Source organism: Homarus americanus, unplaced genomic scaffold, assembly GCF_018991925.1.
Source record: "Homarus americanus isolate GMGI-L3 unplaced genomic scaffold, GMGI_Hamer_2.0 scaffold367, whole genome shotgun sequence".
NCBI classification, from domain to species: Eukaryota; Metazoa; Arthropoda; class Malacostraca; order Decapoda; family Nephropidae; genus Homarus; species Homarus americanus.
Genome location: NW_024743709.1, coordinates 10593284 through 10615294, shown reverse-complemented (window position 1 = coordinate 10615294; position 22011 = coordinate 10593284). Strand labels below are relative to the sequence as shown.

The window sequence follows — 22011 nt, the reverse complement described above, 5'->3', positions numbered from 1 at the left end:
TACTCCTATCACTATGGTTTTCTTCTTCTCGTAGCAGTATATTAACACATCTTCATCACCCATCAGTAGTAACGCTGGCATATATTAATATCCTTCCCATCTCTTTTGGATGAGTCTTCGTTCGAATAAAACTGTTCCGTTGTTAGTTCCACTGTGTGTTGGTGGGAGGTTCAGCGTAGTGACCTGCCGTCCAGAAAGGGTACAACGGGCTATGAGCCCTCCACTGTGGATGTATAACAAACTTCTGAACGGAGCTGTACGTACAGTATTTGTGTATACAGGAATGTTTGTATATGTGTATTTGAACACATACACATATTTTTGCGTGTATGTAAGTGCTTGTTTGTTTATGTGTATGTGGCGGCGACCTGTGGTGTAATGGTCAGCATGCTCGCCTCGCAAGCGAGTGGTCCCGGGTTCGATTCCTGGGCAGGGTGAAACTATGGGCAAGTTTCTTTACGCCATTTGCCTCTGTCTACCCAGCAGTAATTGGGAACCTGGATGTTAATCAATTTACGGATCGTGTTCCGGGGAAATGGTTAGCCAGTGCAGTTGGCCAGTTGTCCGGTTTTCTCGGACTATTCCTTGACAATGGGTCATACAACTCGTTATCTTAGGGTGTGGTTGTTGTGTTGGCGACAGCTTCTACACCTTAAACAAATTCATGCCTAGGTGGCCCTTGGGCCGGCCATCCTCGTTATACGAGGGGCAACAATTATTATTATCATTATTACTATTACTATTATTATTATTATTATTATTATTATTATTATTATTATTATTAAATGCATGTGTTTCCGACTGGTGGCGCAAACATAGGTATATTTGATCGCATTTGTCTGCGACGATTATTTCACAGCTTTTGTGCATTGATATCATATATATTCAGTCATTATTTATTCTTTTTATCAGAGAATTCAATAAATATGTGTGTGTGTGTGTGTGTGTGTGTGTGTGTGTGTGTGTGTGTGTGTGTGTGTGCGTGTGTGTGTGTGTACATTTACGTCAATACATACAAGTGGCTGTTTGTGAACCAATTTTATAATCAACGCAGTTGTGTATCTCACGACCTATAAAAGCCAAATTATGTATATTGTTTTTTTAATTTACACAAATACAAACATATAGTGAAATCCCATCCAATTGTTATATATTTATGAATCCCCGGATGCGAGGTAATGGGGTTATTCACTTGTTTTATATTGCTGTGTGTGTGTGTGTGTGTGTGTGTGTGTGTGTGTGTGTGACAAAATTCGGGTGACGTTATACAAACATGATATTGCTTAAAGGCTCATGAGGCAGTGTTATTTACCAGTCATATTGTAACGAACTAATTTTATATTTTGAATGAAATAACTAAATTAAGCAAACCATAATAGGCAGGAAATGTCTCACAATCACGACTACCAACCCTAGCGAGACAACAGGATTATTCAGTTCCAAATTCGTCGAACGCCTCCTAAAAGAGAGTTGTTTTTACCGAGTGTACATATGACATAATTCATTATTTTACAAATATAATATAGTGCACAAATAATATACGATATATTGCAACATATAAACATGCTATTATTCCTATGTAAGATCTTACTACGTACATTAGTTAACATTTTTAAAACGTAATAAAATTCAAATTCTACATATATGAGCAACGCGTACATAAGGTAAGATATGCCTGCCTATCACTGAAGGTGCCATCCTGAGCGTCAGTGTACCCTTGTGGTTGTCTACACTAATCTTGCCAAGTTGAGATTTAGTAGCCAGTAATCAAGGTGACTACTAAGGTGTGCAGTGAAACAATTATGAACGATAAAATTAGACGTATTTTTCTCAGTCTCCTCTTACCCTGAGGGAGGGATAAGGGAAGGCTGACCTGGCTGGTGAGCGGATAAATATTAACGAGGTCGATCTTTTTACGACGCACAAAAAAATCTCTTTTATTCTGTTGTCTCGCTATATTTTGTGAGTCATGACAATTGCTGTCGTTTTTTAACTTATATATGAGGGGTGATGGGTTCAGTGAACCCGCACATTATATGATATGAATGTTATTGACCCGCGTGAGGCAAGATGGGTTCATAACGTGAAGAGAAAGAATATTATCCGTGATGAAAGTCTCCTAATGGAGGTTGTTTCGTCTTGCCAGGCGTGTCATCCTCGGCTGGAGATGTGACTCATAATAATATAATTATCTATATTACCGGCATTTGTCTGCACAAGATTGCTAGCCATCACGGTCAGCTGGGATGTGTGGAACCACTAGGGTGTGACACCGACTCGTTCATGTCGTTAGTCAGTTATTCACTGCAACGAGTTTAACAAGTTCTCAGAAGACTTTGGGGCTTTGAGTATTGCGGAAGATTATCTCGTAATGCAACTGAAGGATGTTCGTGAAATTTTCCATGAAAATCTCAGAAGCTCAAGTACATGAACACTGGCAGATACAGGTGCGCGGTCTCTTTCAGAATATATATATATATATATATATATATATATATATATATATATATATATAGTATATATATATATATATATATAAAAGTATATATATATTTTTTGGGGGAGGGGGGTTGTTCTTTTCGTTTTGACTTGAATTGTTGCCAGATTACTGTGTGTCTTAACTTAGTACCATTGGACCCGTGTACTGGCATATTATTTGTGTTAAGGCTGCACACTCAGTCAAGATGGATGACGACGGAAAGTAATTACAACTCAAGTCTGTTGGTGAGGTGTTTTAAGATTGACAATTACCATTACACCATCAAGGCGCGGGGACATAGAGGACCCCGAGAATAAACAACATAGGAGGTTGCTGATATTGTGAATGTGAATTGTTTAAGACCGAGGCCGTGCTTAAGCTGTGTCCTCACCTTGATGAAAAGTTTCAAAACTATTCTGAACAAGGGGTCACTTTCAGCTCCTTGAGTACAGTGACTTAACCTTCTGAATAAATTGTCATCTTACTCAAGAAATAGATCCCAGTGTTCTAAAGGTTAAGACAAAATACTAAGGGGATGAAGTCATTTCACTCAGGTTTATTTTATCGTTCTTAAAGGGTTTAATCACCTTACTACCTGGGCTAATTAACTATACTCATCGACTGATCATTATACTCTAGAGCGTAACTTTTATTCACGCGTTCTGAATAATGCATAAACTCTTTTAGAAATGTTATGGTACCATTTGAGTCATTACATATATTTACAGTATATACGAACAAAATACCTCACAGTTATTCCTCCACCATGAACGAAATTTTTTTGCTAATTAGCGTGATTACTGCTGGGAAAAAAGCAGATTAGGCAGCAGAATTAATGATGAGTCTTTCCTCCTGCTTGTTGGGCCGCGTCACTATATATCATGTAACCCTGAAACCCCGCCATGGTGTTCATATATTGTTCATATTATATATATATATATATATATATATATATATATATATATATATATATATATATATATATATATATATATATATATATATATATATATATATATATATATATATATATATATATACTGAATAAAATTTGCCTTTTATAACCAATGTTATTTTAACCAATTAATTTAACTTTAAACGTTACCAAATTTATAATACGAAAAAATAATAATAATGGAATTTTGGTCATTGACAAGTGTTGACCTTCCAATTATTTGCTGTTAAAAAAATGATAAAATAACAAATTTTACGAGCGTTTATTAATATTAGTATTAATATTATTATTAATATCACAAGATCCTTCACAAGAAAGCTATAAAAGGTGAAAAATAAGAATAGACTTTTGATTGCTCTTGCTTCTTCTTTAAACATATTAACTTATTTACAAGCTCTTGTTAGGATATTTATTCCTTTGGTTATATTATTAAATAACTAACAGTCACTTCTACACTTGGCTCCTGCCTTAATCATTTTAAATTTAAAGACAACAGCTCGTCAAGATGCACAGTAGTATATACTTCCACAAAACTTAAGAGTTACAAGTATCAATATAAAGTCTACAGCTATCTACACCAAACTATAGGCAGCCAATAACGAATCCATAGTAAACAGTGATGTCAGAGTGCACCTGTGTTTCATCACCCACACTGACATCTTCTGTGTGTGTGTGTGTGTGTGTGTGTGTGTGTGTGTGTGTGTGTGTGTGTGTGTGTGTGTGTGTGTGTGTGTGTGTGTGTGTGTGTGTGTGTGTGTGTGTGTGTGTGTGTGTGTGTGTGTCCTCCACCTGCACAGAAAGGGGTGATAATACACTACTATTTATCTTGGTTTCTGAATGTGTATTTAGTAAGGATCTTTATATAAAAATGTCTCACGATTCAAGGTTCATAAGAGTGTATTTATACCAACATTTCAAGTGACTCACAACTTTAAAAAAAAACAAATGATTCTCCACATAAAAAAGAATAAAAGAAGAGATTATTTCTGCCATAATATCTTGTAAATTAGCATATGTGTATGATAAAAATTCTAGTGATTCAGCGTTAAGAGAAAGGAGGGAGGAATATTTGTCGTAATCCATTATAATTCTTCAATTTCCTACAAAGGTCACAGGAGAAATGTTGGCCTATTCATTAAGCTTGATTAAATAATGATCTTAAAACTGTATTTCCCTTATTCAATTTTTGGTGATTTTATTTTTATAAAGTATTACTTAACAAACTAACCAAATTTTACCTAACTTACTTCACTAAACCAACCAAACATTACCTAACCTAACCTAACCAGATCTAACCTAACCAAACCAACCAAGCATTACCTAACCTAAACTAACCAAATCTAGCCTAACTCACCTTAATTTAACTTAACCAAACCAACCAAGCATTACCTAACCTAACCTAATGTAAACCATGCACCACTAAGCCTCAACAATCTACCATTTCCTGCTCAACCTTGACTACCACTCTTCACCACCATTATTAAGTATCAACCACAACTTAGGTAAATATAGCTGGTTAGATATTCATTTATAACTCCTGAATGAATTAAATATAAGATGAGTATAAAAGGGCGCAGGTAACCTTAGTGTTAAACCTCTTAATTAGTCTCAGGCTTTAGAGCAAGACGTGAGGGTCATTAGTTGTGTTCACCTCGCGTGACGGGCTCAGGTAAACACAATATTATGGTCCTATTTCTAAGTTTATATCAATATGTTTATTTTCTTAAGTCTTATGGTGAATATTTGTTTACGTAGGCTTATATATATAAGCCTACGTAAACCAGTCACTCTGTACTTCACACACACACACACAAAACTACATACATATTAATATATATATACTTACATTTAAATTCATACGTACATAAATACACACACATAAAAACCATAAACAGACGTACATACACACTAAAATAACACCGGTGAATTATTTCCCCGACACATGCGTCCAACCATAAATTGCCAATATCAGATGAGCACGAACATAGAAAAAACGTCTATTAGTTTTAGTGTTTATGAGCGGGTTAAACACAACCCTGGGACCAAACCACTCTATATTGGGGTTAAAAAATCTTCTATATTTATGTACCAGTAAGCACGTCAGATTTGGGATTTGGTGGATTTTAATCAGAGAGATGACTGATGCTCGCTAAACCGGATGTGTTGTGAAGGACAAGTCTGTGTGATTGATGGATTCCTGCAGGGTTCAGCCGACTCAGTATTACTTGACGAGACATCATGGTTCTCTTATGACTAAATCTACATTTATTTTGTGGTTCAATGTTGTACACTTTTGCCACACCGTATAACTTCTGGCTTCATTTCTTAATGTCTATGATGTACAAGACAGGGGTCATTGGTTGTCTTATATACTTAGATGAAGGAAGAGTCATAGTGACCAATCCTCACACATAAGTGGCACCCCAGATCGATTGGATTGATTGATTGATTGACTGATTGTTGATTGGTTGATTGATTGATTGATCTATGTATGAGAGTAAATTTCAAAGTCAAGTTGAAGCCCTGAATGAAGTGGCAGTGATAATAAACGAAAAATAAATAGACCAAAATAGTAAATGTAGTGGAGGCATCTCGTAAGATCAAAGTGTATTTTAAAATAATTTTTCTCTTGAGCAACACGAGGGAAGCGGCCGTACCAAGAGAAGACACCACACGAGCTATCATCCTTCACTACCACCTGCTGACAGGTTATTGGCATGAAAGTCAAACTATATATTTCGTCGGAAAAATAACAGATAACAAATAATATAACAACTTTCAATAACTTCAAGAATTCTAAAATACCTCAGTAATCACGAGGTTTATACCATAAGCAATCTCTACAGTAAGGAGACAATATAAAGACGCTAAAACTTTCGCAGTAAGAATGTTTCAGACAAATCTCTAATATCAGGGTAATACGTCTGGGTTTTTTAGAGGCAATATTGAAATTTTTAGTACAAGTTTTTCCTCTGGTGGATGGAGGTGGTGTGTTGTCCACATTCTCACCCCAGGCCTCGTGTTTTATGGAGACCTGGGGCTGAGGTGAACACAAGGAAGAGCAGCCTCACTAAGTCAGGGTTTCCTTAAGTGGTTCCTCTCGTATGTTCCAAAACGAGAAGAGTCACGATGAATTAGGTACATAGATAGTTTTATAAACAAACATGGCGCAGCAGTAAGTAATGATCTCGTCAAATTTTAAACCTTTGACGACAAAAGGGTTAAGCCATCGTCCTGAAACGTTTAAACCCTCGTTCCCAAGGGTTTAAACCATCGTTCTCACAGCTTTAAACCCCCGTTTTCTAAGAATTAAGCCATCATCCTCAAAGGTTTAAACCCTGATAATAAATATCTAAACCCTTATCCTCAAAGGTTTAAACCATCGTCCTTAAGGGGTTCATTGTTTTAGGTTGACAAATATATAATTTGATATATATTTTTTTTGTGTCGCGAATGTCTTTTTCCGTAGCACTCTCCCCTAGACAGTGACCAGTGAGTCTGTCTTTGTGAAGCCCTTAACACCCATATAGTGAACGACAATAACAGTGAGTAAAACAGAGTCGCTACAGAACACGTGTTGCTTTGTTTACATAATAAGATAAGCGAGTGAGGTAATTAGTGTCGCTTTACTGATTTCATTTATTTTGAATGTGTGTTTATTTCAACCAAAGTGGTCATTAGGCTGTTGTTTATGGAGTGTGTTATCAATAGACAGGTTCCCATATACACACATATACAGAAAAACAAGAACACACACAAATACTCACAAAATGATATAGTTATAAGCAAACAAATACATACAAACACAACCATACACGTTCCATACACACAAACGTACACAAAAACAGAAAACACACTTATACATATACGTACATACTTATACCCTTCACACACGCACACACACACACACACACACATAACAAACCATGTACACAAAACACTACAGAATACTCCATAAAAAAACAATACAATATAATCCACTTTAAGTTAAATCTAAAATAAAGATAAAACTCATTAATAAAACATTACCTAGTTTATTTATTTATTATTATTGTTTCTGGTTTTTTTTTTCCTAATACCGGTCGTGTTTGTTCAGCTCGGTCCCACTCCGGATACACGATTCCCAGGAGTAATTGTTCACCCCAAAATAATGTGATGAGTTTCGTCAACAAATATTACTGGGAATTTAATTTCGGAGGCGTACCTATGTTGTGCATGTGGCGTGTGAATATGTCTGTTTGTGTTGCTTGGAGGTATGTGTGTGATGTTTGGAGGTATGTGTGTGATGTTTGGAGGTATGTGTGTGATGTTTGAAGGTATGTGTGTGATGTTTGAAGGTATGTGTGTGATGTTTGGAGGTATGAGTGTGATGTTTGGAGGTATGTGCGTCATGTTTGGAGGTATGTGCGTGATGTTTGAAGGTATGTGTGTGATGTTTGGAGGTATGTGTGTGATGTTTGAAGGTATGTGTGTGATGTTTGAAGGTATGTGTGTGATGTTTGAAGGTATGTGTGTGATGTTTTGGAGGTATGTGTGTGATGTTTGGAGGTATGAGTGTGATGTTTGGAGGAGGTATGTGCGTGATGTTTGAAGGTATGTGTGTGATGTTTGGAGGTATGTGTGTGATGTGGATGTGGTGTTGGAGGTTAGTGTGTTTGGGCTCCTGTGTAGTGTTTGTGGTGTTTGGAGGTGTGTGTTGATTTCCATGTATTTGTCTGTATGTTTTTAGTTTTGTGTGTATGAGAGAGTGTGTGTGTGTGTGTGTGTGTGTGTATTAATACTTATGTACACAGTATACTCTATAATAATGCAAATTAAAGTTTAAACTCACCTTCACTGCCACATGCATACACAAACCAGGGTGTGCGCGTTTGACTGCATAATGCGTGTTCGTTTTTTGAGTAACGGTATGTACCTCCTGCTTGTGTATGCGTGAGTAACATACACTGCATACACCAGCATGTAAATGTGTCGGACTGTATACAAATCATCATCTGTCTGTATGCTTGTGCGTGTGCGTGTATGTATTTAATTCTCTCTGCTGCTGAATACATGTTATATATGTTCGTATCTTCCAGTTTATGAAGCAGAAATGTTTGTTTTTCCTATGTTTATATAAATAAATATGATAGACATATTTGGAAAAATGGACAGAATGTTTTCCATGTGTATATTTATGGTCATGTTTACTTTTGTTTATCTGTTACAAAAGACGAAAATTGTTAGTCTAATTCGTGTGTTGAATCATAAGAGGAAGTGTTAGTTTGTTTGGTTAATCACGTATTAGCCATATGAGGCATAAGCCAATTTTTCTTGTTTCTTGTGTCATCTCCCCCCCCCCCCGCAGCAGAGAGCGCCAGCCATCCCCACCTTCGTAAGAGGATTATGTCAAGACCCGGAAGGAGGCTAATTTGAACCAATGAGTTCAGACAACCTTTCTTTTTTTATTATATAAGACTCCACTATGATTCCGGAAAGTTGATGGGCAAATATTACTGGAGGAAAAAAACAACTATTCTGAACCAACGTTTTCTTTTTCAGTTCGAAATTTAATCAGTCTGGAGGAAATTTTCGCTTGGCTGCTTGTACGAGATGGGGGAAATATTTTTGATTTTGTGATTGTGACAGCAAACAAAAATCCAAGAAGTTAAGATAAAACAAAAAATCTCAATGATGGCTTTTAGGCGAGGAGGTGATAATGGGTCCTATAGCAGTATTTTAGGAGCCTTGTGGACACAGCATGGTGACCACGAAGTTATATTCGATAGCTTTCATTTCCCCAAAACTAAACTCAGGTATCCATCCATTTACAACTGGGTCGACTGAGGTTAGCCTTCCCTGGGTGCAAATCAGTGAGCGTTAGAACATCAGGCGACCGCTGTAACTCTTCAGCCAACTAACACTTTACAAAATCTCTTGGAGGTTTTAAGTAGAAAGAAAAAAGTAAAAAAAAAAAATAATAGGTAACATAAATCGTCTAATATATTTGGCCCGAATATCTTCATAATTAACATATTTCATGGATAATTAATTATATTTTTCTTCTGGTTATTAATAGAGTTCATGGTTAGTTATTAATTCATTATATAATTGGTAACTACAATACTTCATGGTTGATAACTTTCAATTTTCACGTTTTTTGGATAATAATATTTTTCACGGTTAGATTCAATATTATTCATAGTTTGTTACGAATATATTTCATGACTAATTATAAATGTTTTTCCTTACGGTTGGTTAAACTCATGAGGGAGAGAGTACAGTCATCCCCTCACCTCTATCACCTGTATCTACCTTCGCATATGTGGATGCCTCACGACGTCATGCTCCTCCATATAAACAGTGGAGGAGCCATTGATTCACGCACGAGAGGCTCCGTTTTCTGTGATAGCCTCGACCTCTCGTATACAGTATATTTTAGCGGGAACTTCAGTGGATCTTATCACTGAGCCGATAGGAAATTTATAGATGAGTTTATCTTAAGGAGTTGTTCGCTGGGGGAAATAAGAGGGTTAAATATTTCTTTCCACTGTAACCCTCTTTGACTCGAGTTATTATCAGACCATAGAATACAGTTATCACAACATGTATTAGTACGTAATATGAGCAATATTATTTGATCGATATTTGGTAGTATGATAATTTTTTTAAAGTATGATTGAAGGATATATATGGGATAAATATGGAGAGAGAGAGAGACCTAGTATGATAGTTCCTTTGGTAGCAATGAACCGACCCCCCTATATCCTGATTCTCTTGAGCAGAGCTACGTGAAACGACTGGGTAAAAGGTGGGCAAATCTTGAAAAATTCGCCCCAGATGCAAATCATAACAAAATGGAATGAAATCGACGTGAAGTATCTGTCGTGTTAGTTTCCCTGAGTAGAGATGAGTATACTAATGCGTATATGAGCAAATAAATATTATAGCACAGAAAAGGTTAAAAGACAGGCATTTTAAACTGTGGCGGTACGTAATGGTTCTCTCAACACACAACAAGTCAGGAGGATGAATATGTCAGGGTGAGGAATGGGTGACGGTATTTCACCACTAGGGACATCATAAGGTGGGTGGCGCCATCATGGTGAGCCAGGTAGAACACCCACTACTAGCACCCACTCTTTCATTAATCCTCAGTCGATGGACGAGAGGCTAATTGCTTTTGTTTGTGTGTGTGTGTGTGTGTGTGTGTGTGTGTGTGTGTGTGTGTGTGTGTGTGTGTGGCTCTGTCTATCCAGCAGTAATTGAGGACCTGGATCTTAATCGATTTGCGGATCGCATTCTGGGGTAATGGTTGGCCAGTGCAGTTAGTGAGTTGTCCGGTCTTCTTATATGATTCCTTGACACTGGATCATAAAACTTGTTAACGTAGGGTGTGGTTGTTGTGTGGGCGACAGCTTCTACACCTTACACAAGTTTACACCTAGGTAGTCCTAGGGCCAGCCATCCTCGAATACGAGGGTCAACCATTTGTATAATTATTATATTCGTATTATTATTAGTAGTAGTAGTATTGTATGTGTGTGTGTGTGAACATCTCTTTCAAAGATATCTTGGCCAAAATCAAGACGCTTGACTCTAAATCTCATATTTTTAACCTTTGGAAATTCTCTACGATTTTTTTTCCGGGTCACCTGAAAAATCTCCACCTCAGCTTATTTTACCTAAACATTAACCACCCTAACCTAATAAGCTGGGGTGGAGATTCTTTAGGTAATCTTTTTGTCTTCTATAACCAACTCGGCTGACTAGTACCCTTTACACATGGTCACCAGCAGTAGTGGCCGTCAGTGGTCGGTACTCTCTATCATCATCGCCTTTGACCTACTTTCTAAAAATTCTCTGCTGGCACTCAGAGCTCACGGGCCATGATTCTTCAAAACAGACATACTGTATACACAGGCATACACAGACGTACACACACACATATAAAACCCCCAACACACAACACACATACACATACACGCACACACAACCTCCTATGTTGTCATGGTATCAGGCGAGGAAGAAACCATTTAAATATAGTCAAGATAGATCAGAGGTCACAGCCCACACCTCTCTACTGACACCTAATAAAATAAGTGTGTGTGTGCGGACTGAGATGGACCTATGGTAAGAGGGATGGACTCAGGGTTGATCCTTAGTACCAGAGAAGATGACCCTTGACAAACTGCATCCACATGTGAATCTATCTCAAGAAACTCCCACAGAGTAAACATCTTCCAAGGAAAAACTAATTCCCTCTAAGACAGCAAGAGCCCTAAGGTCACGGTTCCACTTCGAGGTCAACTACTCGCGTGATTGTGGTCAGTATACTTAAGACGATAAGATTACGAGACAATATATATATATATATATATATATATATATATATATATATATATATATATATATATATATATATATATATATATATATATATATATATATATATATATATATATAAACATGGCTGGCAAGTGGGTTGGAGAGAGAGAGAGAGAGAGAGAGAGAGAGAGAGAGAGAGAGAGAGAGAGAGAGAGAGAGAGAGAGAGAGAGAGAGAGAGAGAGAGCTGCTTTAATTCTGGAGAAGGGAAGTCACAAAACATCAGGTGAAGTGAGGTGGAAGCTGTGTGAGGGGCGGCGGTGAAGACTGTGTGAGGGGTGGAGGTGGAGGCTGCGTGAGGGGCGGCGGTGAATACTGTGTGAGGGGCGGAGTTGATTCTTTGATGAGGAACTTTCTGATATAGAGTATTACCAACCCATGTCTGTAGGAGTAAGTGTGTTAGTGTGTGTGTGTGTGTGTGTGTGTGTGTGTGTGTGTGTGTGTGTGTGTGTGTGTGTGCATAGTATATCCCCGGAAATGTTTTTCGTTGGGCTTAATGAAACTTGTCAGCTGGTTAGGTGTAGTGCGTTAACTAACTAAATTAATTACGGAGAGAAATTAACCAACAATCATATGAGGGGTCAAAGGTCAGGTAAGGTTACACACCGTAGCTTGGGTCAAAGGTCAGGTAAGGTTACACGCGGTAGCTTGGGTCAAAGGACGGGTAAGGTTACACATGGTGTGGGTCAAAAGTCAGGTCAGGTTACACATGGTAGTTAAGGTTAAAGGTTAGGTAAGGTTACACACGGTAGCTTGGGTCAAAGGTCAGGTAAGGTTACACACGGTAGCTTGCATCAAAGGTCAGGTAAGGTTACACACGGTAGCTTGGGTTAAAGGTAAGACAATGTCATGTGGTAACTAGGGTAAGGTAAGGTTACACAAGGCAGCTTGGGTCAAAGGTCAGGTATGGTTACACACGGTAGCTAACACTGTAGGAGCTAAGGAAGATATAATTACCAGAAAAATAAAATAATTACTTGGGTCAGATCATGCCCAATAAAACGTGAATTAAACTTGGATATAGATCAAGATCAGGTCAACGAGTCAAAACACCTTTACAACACCCTTCATTCAGTACATTATAATCTACCCATCTTCTAACAAGCCTCTATAGTTGAAACAAGTGATCGCACAGTGAAAGTTTGAATGCTCGTGATTGGCTAGTGTACAGCGAATGAGGGTGCGCCAAGTTCGTAGATTTGCATCGTTTTTCATTGTAAATAAAATGGTTAATTAATGCCTCCCTAAAGTCCTAAAGAAACCATCGACATGGGACCAGGTTTGCTCCACTCAACGAATTTTTTGCGATTTTTCCACCAAGTTTGATGTAAAACGATTGTGCCGTTTCGGCAGCCCAGATCAGACACACAGACAGACAGCTAGTCCTATAGTATATTAGATACCTAACCTAACCTAACCTAACCTAACCTAACCTAACTCTTGAATATCATAACCACACGAGGCGAACAAGACGTAATACAAAGATTGAAAGATCACGAGAATCAAGACATCAAAAGGAAGGACAGTTTGTATTACTGTTGTTGCTGCCTCACACACCTGGGTCCTCCTGGTATACACGACTAGCACCTCGACGACCGTAGCCTGATGGGAGAGGGTGGGAGCTGGGAGCTATACACGAAAGCAGATCAATGGTAATGTTTACCCAGTGTTATGACGCGACAGGCATGTGTTAAAGGGGTCAAACGTTACTGCCGGTGAGAAACGCACGAAAAACTTTTAAATTGGGTGGGGGAGGGAGAGCAGAGAAGGGAGTTGGCAAGGGAGTGGAAAAGAAAATGAGAGAGAGAGAGAGAGAGAGAGCGTTATTGTCGTAATATTTTCCATTAGTGTCCAACTGTAAAAAAAAAATTAGCCACTATTTGTTGGGACTGTAGGGTCATATTTTTAAAGAGGACGTTTTATTAAAGTACTCCAAAACCCACAAATACAGTTTAAGACCCACAATATACGTTATATCCCTGGGTGTTGAGCCTTATTGAGCGCCATAACACAGACATATTTCCTTTGGGTGTTGAGCGCCACGAGACCAAGAAAGATATTTTTTTCCTTTGGTCTGTTTAAGCCCCATTTGACAGACACAAATTTTCATAAATAGTAAAACGAACATCTCACTGCAGCCCCGAACATTGAACACATAAATCACACATAAATTAAATTAAGTAACTCACTAAATAATCTCTATATATCACATCAATCCCTGTAACTGAGGATAATCTTTTGAAAACTGGCAAAAAATGTAAATCATTATACATTGCAAAACCAAACCAGATTTACCACCCCCATGCGTCTATTGCTAATAAATAATATGAAGAACAAATCTGCGTGTTTTGTTTGGGTTTGTGGACTTTAGTTGCCATGGTTTTAAGTTGTCATGGTTTTAAGTTGCCATGGTTTTAAGTTGTCATGGTTTTAAGTTGCCATGGTTTTAAGTTGCCATGGTTTGAAGTTGTCATGGTTTTAAGTTGCCATGGTTTTAAGTTGTCATGGATTTAAGTTGTCATGGTTTTAAGTTGTCATGGTTTTAAGTTGCCATGGTTTGAAGTTGTCATGGTTTTAAGTTGTCATGGTTTTAAGTTGTCATGGTTTTAAGTTGTCATGGTTTTAAGTTGCCATGGTTTGAAGTTGTCATGGTTTTAAGTTGTCATGGTTTTAAGTTGTCATGGTTTTAAGTGTCATGGTTTTAAGTTGCCATGGTTTTAAGTTGTGATGGTTTTAAGTTGCCATGGTTTTAAGTTGTGATGAACATTAGTTGGCATGAGGAGTATAAATTTGGGATAGGACATATAAAGAAAGTTATTACTGCAATGTAATTTTTTTCTCTTGGCTGTTAGTATTATGACACACACACACACACACACACACACACACACACACACACACAAACTTTTGTACCCAACAATAACAACACGTACATATAACACACCATTGTGTAGATATTTTATTAAAGACTAAAACAAAACCTCATTTAAAAGACAAACGACACAACAAAAGAACAGTTATTTTATATCCGCTATTTTTTAAACTTTAATTTACGTATTTTTAAACACAAACAAACACTGGGTCAACAACACGCTACTTGATCACCTGGGACGGGTCTATTAATAATCTCTGGCAATATACACCAGTGGCCGGGGCAATCTGTTTACAGTACTCTACGTTAATTAAAATACATGTTGAAAAATCTTCTTTGTCAAATAACTCCTGTTTAAGAAGTACTACGGTATTCTGTGTTATTATTATTATTATTATTATTATTATTATTATTATTGCTTTTAAAATCTCATATGATACAACCTAATGATGAAGGGATACGTAAGAAAGTAGTAAAAGGGAAGATGGTGACAGCTGGGAGTGTGTGTAGTTTCTCACCAGCTGTGGTGTTGTGTTCAGGAGTGACGTTACCACCACCACCTACTGCTGATCATAAGGATTTACTTCCATGCAAGAAAACAAGACAAAAAAAAGCACTGGGAACATTATCAATAAAATTACATATTAAAAAACAACACCAATAATAACTATATATTTATGTGAAAAGAAGGAAATTGTATTTAAAATACCCTAATTAATTGGTGAAGATAATACACAAAGCGCGACTCACTATAGACATATTATCAAGCACCGCTGACGAAGCCCAGGTATATCCATTATGCATGATGCCTTGACAAGACACACAACACCTGACGTATAATTCACTATCCTCGTCATTAGTCGACAGCTTGTGCCAGGCTGATGGCCAAATATGACTGCCTGTGTCAAACATTCTCACAACCCTTTGGAATAATATAATTAAGACTTGAAATGCGTAACTAAATACAGGTTATAAACTTCTAGTATAACATGGTAGAAACATGTGACTAAAACATTGTACTAACTTCATAAATAATAGTTGAAATGTGTGACTTAATACTGGTGTAGGTAAGGTACAGTACATGTGACACAATACAGGTGTAGGTTAGGTAGACCAAATAAGCTCACACCATGATGAAACAGACTAACAGTGATAGTAATGTTGTAGGTTAAGGAGATATAAGAATAGCTGTGAGGAAAACCAAATAAATTGTCGTACAGTAGTTCAGTATGATCCTCTACTACAGTGTTAATAACATCTACCTCAAAATATTTCCTATAAAATTAAATGGATATTCATAATGTAAAATTTTAGGGGACATCGTTGTGATATTAGCAAAATAAATAAAGAGATTAATAAAAACTAGACAAAGTGGTAATATGATTCCAAAAATAACCACCAGCGAGAAATATGGGGAGTAAGAATTGAAATAATCGCAAAAAAGGTGTTTAGAAACAAGTGATAAACGGTAATTATAAATTAAAATAAACGTAAAATTATACAGAATAGAAAAATACGACAATGTGGACACACAAACCTCATTTTAGTGTAAATAGAAGACTTGGAAATAAGAAGACATACTGACGTGGCTGACGACGATATAAGACAAGAAGACGACGCAGGGCTGTCAAAGGCGAATTTCAACTGAACTAGAACTTGGAGCATGAAATGGAAAGACTCCGGAAGATAAAGGAAGTGTTTGGCTAGAGAGTTTAAAGGAGATGATAAAAACGATACAAAAAGGATTTATGAGGTGAGAGTTGTGTCACGGGGAAGATGCAGTGACGGAACCCTTGATGTTTGGAGACACGTGTCAGAGCGTTGAGTGAGGCTGATGTAGGGTTGAATGCTGACCTTGTGTGTTATTACAGATAACAGATGGAGACATGGCAGGTTGGAGTTAGTTTATAAAAATGAAGAAATTGGGTTCATTGGCATATTGTAGGAGTGATGAATAAAAATGAAAACGTAGAGTATGACTACTTCAGTATGTGTTGGAGGGGCTGTGTGGACCAAATACTTACCGAGATGATAGTTGTGAAGGTATGGAGGTTGGAGGCTGATACAAGGACGGAGAGATGAACAAGATGAGTGAGAGGATTACAACAAGTATGGAAATAAGCGCTGTAAAGGATATGGCGGTGATTGTGTGAGGTAGTAAGTGTATCAGAACAAGCCAGCAGGGTGTGTATCAACACAAGGCAACAGGGTACATAAACACAAGGCAGCAGGGCGGGTGTCAACACAAGGCAACAGGGTACATAAACACAAGGCAGCAGGGCGGGTGTCAACACAAGGCAACAGGGTACATAAACACAAGGCAGCAGGGCGGGTGTCAACACAAGGCAGCATATAGCGTGTGTCAAAATAAGCCAGGTCAGTGGTATGAGACAGACCGTCAGCACAAGAGGTGAGACTCGGTAGTATTTTGCCGCTTTGGTTATTCAGGAACTTAATGGATGGGTCAGCGGGGGAAATGTGACTGGTCATATGTGTGGAGGTGTGTGGCAGGAAAAGGGGCAGGGGAGGGGAAAGTGAAGTGTTATATTAGAATTATACTCTATAATAAGTCACAGATGAATAGTGTGTGTGTGTGTGTGTGTGTGTGTAACAATCCAAATCCCAGTGCCGAATGGGATATTCTCGACACTGTCTTGACAAAAACCTGCAGAGACTCTCGGCCAGATCGAGAGAATACACCAGGACTAGTATGATATAAATGACCTGGAAATCAATGTACTCGTCGATGATAAACGTGCTGCTTTAACTGACTGGCAGAACAACCCCAAGTCCCAGGTTGCTGATCTGACTTTCTGCCTCATTTACACACAATTGCAGGGTTCAATTGTTTCTCTTACTATTGACAACACAACATTACATATATTGTTTCTCACTTTTGAGCTTTTTAGTTTTTCATTTTATTATTATTATTATTATTATTATTATTATTATTATTATTATTATTATTATTATTATTATTATTATTATTATTATTATTATTATTATTATTATTATTACATTTTCGCCCCCTAGGCCCCGTTGTAGGTCAGTGACTTGTGTCCGGGTGGCCTAATCCCCGTAAATAAAAAAGTCGCGAACCAAAGTTGATACCTTCCGCAAGAAGAAAGCGGCGGCCCAACGCGAACTTCTCTATCTAAAGAACGACTGGTTTAAAAATAAAACATGTAAAATACAAAAAAAATTGCAGATCAACCCAAGGTGCGCGAATTTTTTTCAAATCCACTAAAACTTTGTATGGGCCAATCACTCATGGCGCAGCCCCCCTCCACTCATCTGACGGTAACTCCCTAGTTAAAGACCAAGAAGACACCCTTCAGCACTGGAAAGAGCACTACCATTCGCTGCTCAACCGAAACACCGATGTGGATGTTCTGACTACCCAGCAGGTTCCTCAGCTGACCCATCTCAACTATCCTCCATCCCTGAATGAGGTAGTTACTGCCATCAAGCATATAAAAAATAACAAAGACTCAGGGCCTGATGGAATCCAAGCCGAGTTGCATAAAGCAAGAGGACCTCTGCTTACCAGCCGTCTCCACTCTCTCCTGGAGAATATATGGGAAAAGGAGGAAAACCCCCAAGCTCTTAAAGACGCCTTCATCGTCAATATTTATAAGAACAAGGGAGACCGGTTAGACTGTAGTAACTGCCGTGGAATCGCACTCCTGTCCGTAGCACACCAAAATTCATCGCCATTGTGAGGCAACTCAACGATGGCATGAACGGCAGTGCCCTGCACAATGGCACCCAGTCAGAGTTCTTCCCCATCCAAACAGGAGTAAAACGAAGATGTGCTAACTTTCTTTTCCATTTTCTTGGCTGCCTTCCTTACTCGTACCAGTGCCAATTTAGCCGGCGGGGTGGACACCCAGTACCGGACGAAGGGTCTTTTCAACCGAAGACGACTCAGGCAGGAACAGAGTTGTCGGCAGCTCCATTACTGACCTTCAGTATGAAGACGACCTCACCATTGTCACTCACACTGAACGCGACCTACAGGAGATCCTGAACACCTACGCAGATGCATATGCACACTTCGGCCTTGAGGTGAATGTAGATTAGAATCAGATTCCCTTTCAACCTGCTCGTGGTTCAGTCACACCTCCACCATCCACCCAGCTTAACGGTACTACCCTCTCTCATGTTACCCACTTTCAGTATCTCGGCTCCCACCTGTCCACCACCGTGGACATCGATGAAGAGATTCAACATCGGATCAGATGTGTATCTCAAGCCTTTAGCTGATTCCGAAACCGAGTCTTCAGCTGTAGGGAGCTGAAATTATCTACAAAGTTGCACGTATGTCGAGCAGTGGTCTTCCTCATCCCTGCTAATGGCAGCGAGACATGGGTCACATACAGGAGGCACCTTAAGGCACTTGAAAACCTTCACCGACGTAGTTTCCATTCCATCCTCCGAGTTTGTTTTGAAGACAAAAGAACAAATGCCAGTATTTTCGCTGACACCAACTGTAGGAGCATCGAGGCTATCATTATCCATGAACAACTACGTTGGACTGGCTATGTTACCCGCATGGACGCCAGTAGACTGCCAAAGCAGCTACTTTACAGTCACCTAACGAATAGCAAACGTAACGCTGGCGGGTAACTGAAAAGGTATAAGGAAAGTCTCAAGACAAACCTGAAAAAGTGCTAAATCGACCCCCTCACCTGGGAGACGATTACTGCAGACCATACCGCTTGGAGGAACACCACACGAAATGTCAATACTTTTGCGTTAGCCCGACTGCATATCGAGGCAGACAAACACCAACGCTGGAAACACGCTGCCGCCGCCCCTTCCGCACTAGATGTAGCCCCCCACATATGCAACATCTGTGATCAACCCTGCCGGTCCCGTACCGGCCTCTTTAGTCACCTCTAAACTCACCAACCTAGGTGACATCCTTAATAACTCATATTATTGTATCTCAGTTGGATGATCGTCATACTCGATTCCGAATGACAGCAAAGTAGTATAGTAGTAGTAGTAGTAGTAGTAGTGTGTGTGTGTGTGTGTGTGTGTAGAATGAGTGAGGACAAGATGAATGACAGTCGTTGGATTTGGTGCTCGAGAAAAAGGAATCTGTCTGTGAAGTGTTGTAAGATGGTGGGTGGTGTTATAACCTCCCAACTATCAAGCATATATGGATCATTTATTGTTCGTCATATTAAAAGGATGAACGTTAAGAATCTACAATACCTTTAGAAATATTATAAGAAGGAGTTTAAAACCTTATACATGGTGTGGAAGAGTTTGATCTCACGGTTGATGTTTACAAGAACGGTGAGAATAATTACTCGTTTCCTCATTTGTTTTTCTCTTTCTGTCTTTACGTAAGGAGTAAAGAAGGAGACCAACATGTGGTACCACGGCGGGGTAACACACACTACACATTAGTAAGAGAACCCCTGAAGGAGCTCAGCCACTTAGTAATGATGACTGATGGAGAGAGAGAGAGAGAGAGAGAGAGAGAGAGAGAGAGAGAGAGAGAGAGAGAGAGAGAGAGAGAGAGAGAGAGAGAGAGAGAGAGAGAGAGAGAGAGAGATACATTGTGTGTTGTTGGCAGTGAGTGGTTGGTATTGGGAAAAATGGCACGATACAAGAGAAGTTGTGCTAGAGTTGCCAATTGTCTCTCACCTGGACTGGAGAACATGAGTAAAAACTAAAGTTGGCGCCAGGTGTACTAGTAATGTTAATCACCATAACTGGATTCTACGTCACATAGTTACCAATTAAGACTCAAGAGGTAATAAACGGAGCAGAGGTCAGAGTCATGCTTCTTTACGGCCACTTGTCTATTGCATAACCCGTAAACAAACCCTCGAAACAGTTTCTTTTGAGTGAGTCAGATCTCAGAGTACCCGTCACCCTAGAATGTGTCTGGAGATATTTGTATTTTTTTTTGTTTTTGCAAGAACATATTTCCTTATTGCCTGTCCGGACAATCACTAGTGGCTGTCATCTACATCTGACCACCAGGACTCTCGCTTCTGGGTTTACACTTAAGACAGGTAACTGGATACACCACTTGAGACAGGTAACTGGATACACCACTTAAGACAGGTACTTGGATACAACCACTTAAGACAGGTAACTGGATACACCACTTAAGACAGATAGTAGGTATGGGGCAGCTACCAAACAGGGAGGTACTACCGCCTGGGAAGATATTGGAAGCATAATGTGTTGTCTATGGTAGACCCTGCTGCCATATGGCATCACGAAAATTGTGACCAAGTCCCAGGTTGCTGATCTGACTTCCTGCTTCATTTACACACAATTGCAGGGTTTCAATTGTTTCTTTTAATATTGATAAAACAACATTCATACAGTATATTGTTTCTCACTTTTGATTTTGTTTTCAATTTTGTATTTCTTTATGGTTCTTTATCATTATTATTATTATTATTATTATTGTTATTATTATTATTATTATTATTATTATTATTATTATTATTATTATTATTATTATTACTATTACAGCAGGATACACTACTTAAGACAGCAACTCATTAAGTATCACGACCACTAAGGTTCAGGTGGTGCAATATACCTCGTAACTCTCAGTAGGGATGGAGAGTGATGGTGAATCAACACTTATCTCTCTCTCCTTCATTCTCCCTCCACCCATCTTCATCCACTCGTAATACTCTTCTTTAATTCCATCTCGTTCTCAATTTCTTTTGCATTTCCCTTTTTTTCATTCTCGCTACTCCTTCCTCCTCACCTACTTACTGTATTTAATCCTCAATAACTTTCTATGTTCTTTGTATCTTCGTTCTTCACCCGCCCCCCCTCCACCCGCCCCTTTGCTTCTTGTAACCATTCCACGAAAATTACCCTAATTTGGCCAATCTTATATGTAAATGCCATACCATTCTGGAGAATCGGTGTTCAGGGGAACATTTTCTCTGAGGTAATTTGAACAACATGTTAAAACAAATGATTCTGATTCGACTACCGTTAGATGAGGAGGAGGAGGAGGAGGAGGAGGAGCAGCAGCAGCAGCAGCAGCAGCAGCAGCAGCAGCAGCAGCAGCAGCAGGAAGAGCAGTATCAACAGGAGGAGGAGGAGGAGGAGCAGTAGCAACAGGAGGGAGGGGCAGAAGCAACAGGAGGAGGAGGAGCAGTAACAACAGGAGGAGGAGGAGGAGCAGTAGCAACAGGAGGAGGAGGAGCAGCAGCAACAGGAGGAGGGAGCAGTAACAGGAGGATGAGGAGCAGCAGCAACAGGAGGAGGAGGAGGAGTAAAGCAACAGGAGGAGGAGTGAGCAGTAGCAACAGGAGGGAGGAGGAGGAGCAGTAGAAACAGGAGGA

At 39.0% G+C, this 22011-nt stretch overlaps 1 non-coding gene across 1 annotated transcript; it reads left to right on the top strand.

Annotated features, from left to right (window-relative positions):
* The first annotated feature begins 364 nt into the window (after positions 1–364).
* Positions 365–438, top strand: Trnaa-cgc. Its single transcript has one exon. It is a non-coding gene; the product is annotated as a tRNA-Ala (tRNA).
* The last annotated feature ends 21573 nt before the right edge of the window (positions 439–22011 follow it).